A 9,934-nucleotide genomic window follows, 5' to 3' on the forward strand; every position below is an offset into this window, starting at 1 on the left:
TCTAGCAATTCTGGCTGGTATGAGGTGTTGATAACAGTAATTTTGATTTGCATTTTTAATAGCTAAAAATGTTTAGCACAGTAACTTTTTCTGAGAAACATTTATTTTATATTGACATAAGTGGTTATATTTGTCTTGTGAAATGTATTGCTTTGAAAAAAAAAGAAATGTGTACATTGTGGGATAGCTAAATCAAACTAATTAACATGAACATGTAATATTCACTCTCTTAGCAAACCACAATTTTTCAAATCATTTTTGTTAATTATAAATACCACATTGTATATTAAGTCTCTTACAATTATTTCTATTGTCCAACCAGACATTTTCTTATGTTTACTTGAACTGCCTTTCTTTGGTGTGCTTAGCCTCTTTTACTTATTTTTCTATGATTGACTGCATTTATTATTAATTATATTTGGTTCAAGGAACATATAAAATAAGTTATTTATTAATAGTCAGTTAATAATTACTTATTGGTTTTTTTTTTTTGTCACTGCATCTTTGATCAGCTCTTTATTTAAAATAAACTGTCCAAAATTATTTAAACTTATGGAATAAAACAGATTTAGAGTTTATGCAGCAGACTTTTTCTCTTCTGCAGCAGGTTTCTTCTCTGCTGGTTTCTTTTCAGCCGTTGGTTTCTTGGAAGGTGCAGCCTTCTTCCCCACAGGCTTCTTCTGCTTAACACCAACAGCCTTCTTTCCCTGCTTCTTCACCACAGGCTTCTTGCCTGCAGCCCCCTTCTGATCTTTCTTATCTGATTTAGCTGCAGCTGCAGCTGCTGCTGCTTTATCCACCCGGAGTTTGTGATTCTTGGCCTGGCGAAGAATGGTATTCCTGCGCATAGTCTTTGCATATGGGTTTAGCTTCAACATGATTCTCAGGTTTTTCAATGGATTCTTCTTCAGGACTCTGCGATGAATCTTCTTACGTGGTGCCCTGAGAGCTCTTTGAATTTCTGGGCTCTTCAAGATTCTGCTCAAGTCTGTATTGATCATCTTGTGCATAGGGAGGTTATAGTTACTCTTGAGGGAAGCAGCCTTACGCCAAGTGCCATATAGTTCATCTAACTTTCGAAAAGCACTTTCAGTCCAAATGCAGAAACGCCCCACATGCCCACCAGGAGCAAGTTTCAAAATGTTCAGTTTGCTTACATTAAGTAGAGTAATTCCAGGTATGTTTCTGAAGGCCTTGATGATACCATTGTCTTCATTATAGATGATACAGGGGCCCCTGCGCTGGATACGACGACGGTTTCTCATTTTGCCTTTGCCAGCTCTCATTCGTTGAGAGGCATAGACCTTTTTGTTATCATTCCAAGCTTTAAGCTTCTTAAGAAGCAAAACAGCCTCCTTGGTCTTCTTGTAACCGTCAACTTTATCTTCCACCACCAAAGGGAGTTCAGGACCTTCCTCAATTCGATGACCTTTAGACATGACCAGGGCCGGTAAGGCTGAGGCAGCCAAAGCAGAGCAGATGGCATATCGCTTTTGGGTTGTGTTCACTCTCCAGTGCCAACGACGCCATGTTTTGGTTGGTGCGAACATGCGGCCTCCTCTACACATATTTCCAAAGGCACCCTGGCCAGAACGGTGAGTCCCACCACCTCGAACTCTGGGGATTCGAGCCACAGCTCTACCAGTACCCCAAGACTCAGCACTGGTTTGATGACCTGCCAATTCACTGACAGCATAGGGCTGTCTGTTGTTTTTACGCAAGTTGGTATGAACAAAGTTCACAATATCTGGTCGAATTGGGGCCTTGAACACAGCAGGCAAAGTGACATTTTTGCCAGATGACTCCCCCTTTTCAGAGTACACAGATATCAGGGGTCGAGCACACGCCATTGCAGGGAGAGGACAGGGCCACGCTCCTCTCGCCCCAGCTGCTCCCACAGGAAAAGGAAGTACTTAGAACTCCTTACTCTATATGTAACCTTCAGCTTGTTCACACACTGCCCCGCCACAGAACAAACGCAGGCACAAAATATCTCTCTACTATACTAAGTAAATTAAAAAAACAGCGTGTTATTTTTTATATGTATCAAAGCATGGGATCTATGTTTCCAAATCTAATAATTACTTATTGTTGATCATCTATACTCAGAACTTGAAAATGTCATAGTTCTGATTTGTACCCAACTGTGATATTATCCATTATTTCCCAAGGTTGAAGAAAGCAATCTTTTCTAAGAATAGATGATGCTGTTACTGATATGAAGTTTACTGGACAAAATTTAGCAGCAGATATTTCCTAATTAACTTTAGAAGAAATATTTTATATTTCTGGACAAATGTAACTCCCCAAAGCGTGTTGTAACACCTGCCATTAGAAATTAATGAAGAAATATTGTGAGAATAAAATTTAATTCAAATACAGGTTTTCAACCCTAATTCATCTTGTGCAAAGAAAGGCATTTTTGTTTTGAAGATCAAAGATTTCTCAAGTATCTACAATTCTAATGCATATGAAGTAAAATTTTTATACCTTTTAACAGAAGTTTTATAAGAGAGTATCTGAAGCACTTTCTCACTGCTGCTCAAGGGAATGCTTCCCCCAATGCCCTTAGAGTCCTGTCCCCTGTCTGTCTTCATCTGCCTTTTCCATTACACTGCAGCATTAACACAATTGCTTTGTGATTTTTCCAAACACGCTAAGCTTGCTGCAAAACTCACACCACTTGCATCTACTTTTTGCTCACATTTTCCTTTGCTTGGTAAAGTCCAATCTTTTCAGCCCTACAGGTCAGACAACCCACCCATTTACAGTAATGCCCATGCATTTGTCCTGGTTTTTGTTATTCTGTTACAATAGTTTCTGTTAGTCAATGCTGTGAGTAGCTGATGTTAGCTTGGTTATTCATTCATTTTCCTGTCTGTCTTATCTTTCCACTCTGAAATAGAACATGACCTCAATGAAATCTGGATGTGTGTTTGCACTCATCAATTTGTTACTCTGGATGCATCCATGACAGAGTGGGACTGGGATTTGGAGAATCCATAGCTTAATAAATCACTTGCACAGATTCTTTACCAAGTATTTGTTTAAAGCTTATAATATGCTAATGTTCATCATCAAACTTAAGTGGAGAATATTTTATAGCATTTACAAAATATATTTGAAACTGGACCTCCCATATATACCTTTGTCCTTTCAAAACACTTATGGCATTTTCTAGGATATTTGAGTGATATTGATGTTCTTTTGGATACAGGTAAAAAACATGAGAATATTTCTTAAAATAAAATTACCAAAGTCATATGTCTGTTATTTTAAGGGATATATTAAGTACTCAAATAAATTTCATGCTTCATAGTTATTCATAGTGTTTATAACAATAATGATGAAAGTATAAAATTTATTTTTAAATGTATAAGTGGTCTTAGTTTTAAATATTTATAGAATATAGCAATTCATAAATATTGTTATGAAAATTCCTACATCCGTTATATTTTTACATATGCAAAATTGTGATAATTAGCACCTGAGCTAGTCATTAAAAGTCAAGAGCTAGAATAATCAAAAAGAATAATGATTTTCACTACACTTGGAAAGCTAAGGAGCATAACAAATCACATTTTTTTTCCTGTGAATGTTCCACTAGGAAAGGTTATGAATAAACTGGCTTAAATTTGTAGGTTAAACTACAATTAATGCCATCTTTTATTGTATACTAAATGTGCCATGAACCTTGAAAAAAGAATTGTATATTTCTATTTTTTTAATACTGAATTTTTAAAAATAGCAACCTGAGCCCAAGTAAAATGGCAATAATACTCAAAGGGAGTTTAAGAAATTTACCTGATTTTGCTTACTTTGTAGGTATTTTAACCTGGAGAAGAATCTCATCAGTCTACTCCAAAAACTTTTTCTTAAAGTTGTCTCAGCTCAGTTGCTATTTCAGTAGGTCTGAGATTCTGCATTGTTTAAAAAATATATATCCCTTTATTTTGATTGGTGGGAGAACAAAATGTACTTTTGTTGTTGTTTGCTATGCTGAATATTAAACCCAGGGCCCCTTACATGATGAACAAGCATTCTACCACTTAGCTACACCCAGCCACATCTTCTGTATTTCTCAGCAGCTGTTGCTGATGCTGCTAACCCACATAGTAAACACCAACTACCAAAGTTTTACTGTAGATTTTCTGCAGTTGAAAATGACAATTACTACATGTATGTGACCCACAGAGAATCTTAAGTGATTCACTATAGTTCTTAAACTAATGTTAAAGAAAGGAAAAAAAATTACATTAACTATTCACTACAAAATCATTTAGTATAAATGTGTAATCTACATTTTTTTGAAACATAGTTTACGTGGTTTTGTTTTGGTTTGCTTTATTTTTTATTTTCTTATCTTTTATATAGTCCTTGTAAAATTGCATATGTCCCTAGGGTGGTAGTATAACTTGGGTACTGTGGTGAGCCGTTTCTGTGAACTGTGGCCGCCATTACAAGATGGCGCTGGATTCCCCTGTAGTCTGTGACAAACAACTCCTTATCAGAATGAGTTGGCACGCTGTGACTTGGCACCCTATGAGAAAAGTCCACGTGGCAGTTGTGCATTGGGGCTTTATCTGCTTTATTAAGGCTGGGGCACACGGGAGTAGGAGTAGTGGCAGTAGTAGTAGCAGTAGGAGTAGTGGCAGTAGGAGTAGCAGTAGAAGTAGTAGTAGGAGTAGCAGTAGAAGCTAAAAGACATGTCAATACAAAGGCCTGAATAAACAGCTGAAAGAAGAAAAAGTATCAAGGACCTGAATAAACTGCTGAAAGAAGATTCCTGAGTTGCGTCTTCCTTGCGGGCAAGGGGTCGCGACAAGTGGTGCCGAGACCCGGGAACCAGAACTTTCAGTCAGTCAGGGGTGGTGCACCGGTTAGTCCCAGGTAAGTGGGATCTGCGATCAAAGCAGGGATAGTCCCAGTAAGTGGGATCCGCGTCCAAAGCGGGGTCAGCTCCTCTACAGAGAAAGAGAGAGCCTCATATTTATTGCAGCTGCACTGTGTACTTTCACTTTTGTTTTCTGTGTTTCTTTTGTTGTGTCATTTCGCTTTTGTTTTTTGTGTTTCTTTTGTTGTTGTGTCCTCTGTAGATAAAGAGAGAGCGGGGAAAAAATAAATAAATAAATAAGACGCTCCTCTGTAGATAAAGAGAGAGCGGGGTTTTGTATTTTCACTTTCTTTATACTGCTTGGAACAGTATGGGTGCTACTCCCTCAAGTCCAATTTTGCTGGCCTTGGACGGGTTACTGCGTTCTAAGGGACTTAAAGTGAAGCAGTGCACATTACAGAGGTTTTTAGAAGAGACTGACTCTGTAGCTCCTTGGTTTGCTTTTTCAGGGAGTCTCACGATTCCCAGTTGGGACAAATTAGGGAAAGATCTGGATTTCGCTTACAAACAAGGAACTTTAAGGGGTGGTACCATTCCGCTTTGGAAATTAGTGAGGGGGTGTATAATGGATGGTAAATGCCAGAAAGCTGTGAGCGAGGGTCAGGCCGTTCTTGAGCAATTGCATGAAGAAAAATCGGAGGGGGTCACATAGCGAGGTAACAGAAAGTCTTAGGAGTAAGAGTGGTGAACAGATAAGGGAGTCTGAAGTTAAACAGAGGAGAAGGCTCTATCCGGACTTGACTGAGTTAAAAACTCCCAAGGACACAAGTAGCTCGGACAGTTCTGAGGAATTAGATCCACCCTAGCCGCTCTCAACCCCGCCTTCTCATCTTCCCCCTCCCTATCAGGCCCACAGAAAAGTCTTAATTGACCTTCTCCAGAATATTCACCATGGCTTATTTTAGGACTTTCAGCAAAAGAATCTCTACAAAAAGGTTTAATGTAGATAAACTTCCTATTTTCATGTTGCCCTGTTTTATTTGGCTACTGTCTGAAAAAATCAGCATTCCAGGCACTGGACACTCCCTTACTAGTTTTTCACAAAAATATGTAACAAGGCCTCTGGCCTTGAGCTGGGCTTCACAGTGCTGACTACATTTCTAAGATAAGGGAGTTACTAACTGGGCTCCATGGTAACAGCTGGCAGGAGGAAGAATTGGAAAGGGAGATAGAGGAACTGGAGGGTCGATTGAAAAAGTCAAGATTTAAAGCACCTACAGCCCCGATCGCTGTCACGCTTCCTCCTTATAACCCCGATTGGGACAAGGACAACCCCAGAAGGCTGGGGGGTGTTCAGTGGCAGCCTAAGACGGCCCAAACTTCCCAGTAATTGAAAACTTGGATGCCGATGGACAGCCGGCCACAGTACATGTTCCTTTAGCCTTTAAGGATATTAAACAACTAAAGGAGGCAGTTACTAATTACGGATCCCATGCCCCCTTTACATTGACTCTCTTCGAGTCTTTCTCTGCCAATCAGCTGACACCTAGTGACTGGCAACAGCTTTGCATGGCTGTGTTGTCCGGAGGGGATTTTTTGTTGTGGAAAAGTGAAAATCAAGAGAGGTGTCGCGAGCTAGCCCGAGTCAATCAGGACGCCGGCTTCCCATGGCATAACCTTGAAATGTTAACAGGCTTGGGACAATATGCTATCATAAATCAACAAATTAATTATAATCCTGGGGTCTATGCTCAGATAGCTACAGCAGCCATTTAGGCTTGGAAGGCTCTACCTATTTCAAATGCTAAAACAAAAATTTCAAAAATTGCTCAAGGACCCTCTGAGCCTTATTCTGACTTCCTTGCCTGATTGATACAGGTAGCAGAAAAAATATTCCCTAACTTGGAACAAGCCATGCCGGTCATTAAGCAATTGGCTCTTAAATATGCAAATTCCTATTGCCAAAATGCCATTAAATCTACCAGTGCAAAGAGTGTTGATGACATGATTCGAGCTTGTAAGGATATTGATGGAGCTCATATTACAGGACAGGTTCTGGCCTCTGCCCTCAAAACGGAAACAGGGGCCCGGCCCGGGCCCCGGAAGCCTAGGTGTATGGGGCAATCCAGGGACGGAATGGTACCCCGGGGAGTGGGCGACTTCGTCACCTCCCACGGACCAACCCCTTTCTATCTGTAGACTCCCTAGGGGAATGCCAGGAAGTACAGGATGTACAACTGCAACCGCAGGTCGCAGAGACAGAACAAGCTGCTACCGCAGTAAGATCTTGGCCAGGCGGGGGAACATGCAGACAAAATCAAACAAAATACAATCGGCTAAGAAAACTTGGAGAACTTTTGCCCTGAAAATGGGCACCAGACTCCATGTTGTTTGCATCACCATGGTAACCATGGGGTGCCTGGCCGGCATAGCTGCTTCCTGGTCCCACCTCCCACACTTTTGCGGGCTTCTGATTGGTTCTTCCACAGTCACTCAGACAGGACTTCTGGTCCCGCTTTCCAGCCACTAACCTGTACTGCTGTGTTTCAGGTTTCTACCGGAGCTGCTCAGAGCCTGTATTTTTTTTACAACAAAATGCCTACCTGTAAATGCTAATGAAAGATATCTTTTTCAGACAAAATTTAATTCCACAGGTTTCTATGTTACAGTCCTAAATTTAAGCTAGTTCTAAGTTAAATAACCTGACTTTTTCTCTATAGTTGTGTTACTAAATAATGTTCTATTGATGGGAGATATCAAATATGCTTCTTTATATTTTACTTTTAATTTTGAAGGTTATGAGGATGCATTTGCTCGCCACAGGAACAAGCCGGCAAAGTTCCTGTGATGACCAAAAAATCCTTATTTTCATTGCTAACTATAAAAATAAAAATGTATACTCAAGGATCTTATTTCAGTTACATCAAGTGACGTCACATAGAAGAGTGCACTCCTAGTTAAAAATAAATTTAAATGGATCCAAATATTTTAAGACCACGTGGTTACATAAAGTTAATACAATTATAAGTTATGTTCTTATTCTTTATATATATATTTTAGATATTTAGATAACCTATATTTGTTAATCTATAAATTAATTAGCACATGCCTAATTGATTAGTTAATATATATTTGCCTAATTGTTTTTCTTCAACAGAAAACCTATAATTTAAGTTTTATGTTTACATTTATCAGGTACTCTGTTTTTTCAGTTACAGATATTTGAGATAAATGCGTTCACTATAAATTTGCTTTTAAGTAAAAATACAATCAAGTAATTTCTACTTCTCAAGGTTATTGTTCAAACTCATATAATGATAAATTATTATAATTATTTCTCCAAAATATCTAAAGGTTTTAACTTTATTTTCATTGATATTTCTTATCAAAATATAATAATTGGTTTATAGATTCTAAGGTTTTCAAAAATTGTTCCATAGTAAAAAAAAAAAAAAAAAAAAAGGCACACATGCCTCCTCCTGGATGAAGAACCTTGGTGTCCTGTGATTTTTTTTAATTTTTTAACCTCGACGTCTCTCGCCGGACTCGGTTTCCGTTAGCCGGACTTGGCATCTGGAGGTCCTTACTCGAGATTCGGAAAGCAGAGGTAAGCAGACGAGGCTCACCTTCTAAGGGAGAAGGGGGAAAATTGGATCAAAGATAATTTAAAGAGACAGGGTACATACCATGGGTAACTCAACAGTGAAACTTCGTCTGGCCAACGAAGTTAAAGAACTGTTAAGCAAACAAGGAACAAGTATAAAAACCAAGACAGCAACTGTATTCGTTGAAGCTATAGCCCAGGCTTGTCCTTGGTTTCTGACAGGAGGCTTTCTTAATAACAGTGATTGGGATTTGGTAAAGCAGGATCTCCAAAAGTTGTTGAGGGACCAGGGTCCAGATAGAGTCCCGATTGCTACTTTCTCTCTATGGAGATTGGTAAAGGATGCTCTTTTAACTGATAAAGTGAAGATTAAGGAGCAGCTTGCTGAATGCAAACAGGCTCTTAATCAGGTCCAAACTGCTGCCACTATTAATCAGGTTATTCAACAAACTTCCACCATACTCGATTCTCAAAATAAAGTTAACCAACATCTTTTGTCAGGGATTTTAGCTGCCAACCAAAGAATAGATTTACTTCAGGCTCAGGTAGAAGAATTGTCTGACCTGGTGCTTTTGGGTTGCGTTGACCAACGGGAACATTTGTGCATAACCTCTGTCAGATTTAATAATTCCAGGAATGCTTCCCGCATCATCGGTGCTTATTTGGCTGGAAATTGGTCCATGACAGCGGAAGAGATGATCCAGTCTCAACTGACTCAGATAGCTGTTTTGAACGACACCCGTGTCATACCGGTGACTTTGGGACAATTCACCCTTTGGATTTCTTCTGCCTTTTCCTTTTTTAAGGAATGGGTGGGAATAGGCATTTTTGGTGCAATGTGTTGCTTTGGTATGTTTCTTTGTTTGTGGCTTCTCTGTGGTCTCAAGGCCCGCAATGCTCGGGATAAGGCTATGCTCGTCCAAGCTCTTGCTGCTTTAGAAAATGGCAACTCACCTCAAGTCTGGCTTGTGCATCTTAAACAGTAAACCTTTGACATGGTCGTTACACCCCAAGTTATTATAACATTGCACTGGGATCGACATGTCCTTCTTTTGTCACTCTTCTAATGCTGGAACTTCTACCATATCTTTCCTTTGTGCATACCTCTCCTCCCTGCCTTTCTGCACTAGGATCTTTGCTAGCTAATCTTACGGTTCAACTACATCTGCCATTTGATGGTGATGGTCATGGGTCCTGTTTATGGAGGCGGTTAAACATTTACCATAACAATGTCCTGTTGGCCACAACACGCTGAGCTGATCTTGTAGTACCCAGTGACGGGCAACTTCCACGCTTGCACTGCAACCTAAGACAGGGGAGTGGGGCCTCCCCAGAGACGGGTAAGCAGTGCAGGGGCGGTGGACGACCTAAGACAGGGGCTACTTGATTCCCTTTGACATGCAATAAACAAAAGAGGGGAACTTGCTGATAGCAGGCCTTCCCTGGCCCCCGGGGCCCAGCCCCCAATTCCTTGTTCTGCATGTCAAAGTGGCCAG

General features: G+C 40.0%; 1 pseudogene; it reads right to left on the bottom strand.

The window, feature by feature from the left end:
* Nucleotides 1-499: 499 nt before the first annotated feature.
* Nucleotides 500-1,890, bottom strand: LOC144255760 (large ribosomal subunit protein uL4 pseudogene; annotated as a pseudogene).
* Nucleotides 1,891-9,934: the final 8,044 nt, after the last annotated feature.

This window comes from Urocitellus parryii, chromosome 7 (genome assembly GCF_045843805.1).
Source record: "Urocitellus parryii isolate mUroPar1 chromosome 7, mUroPar1.hap1, whole genome shotgun sequence".
NCBI classification, from domain to species: domain Eukaryota; kingdom Metazoa; phylum Chordata; class Mammalia; order Rodentia; family Sciuridae; genus Urocitellus; species Urocitellus parryii.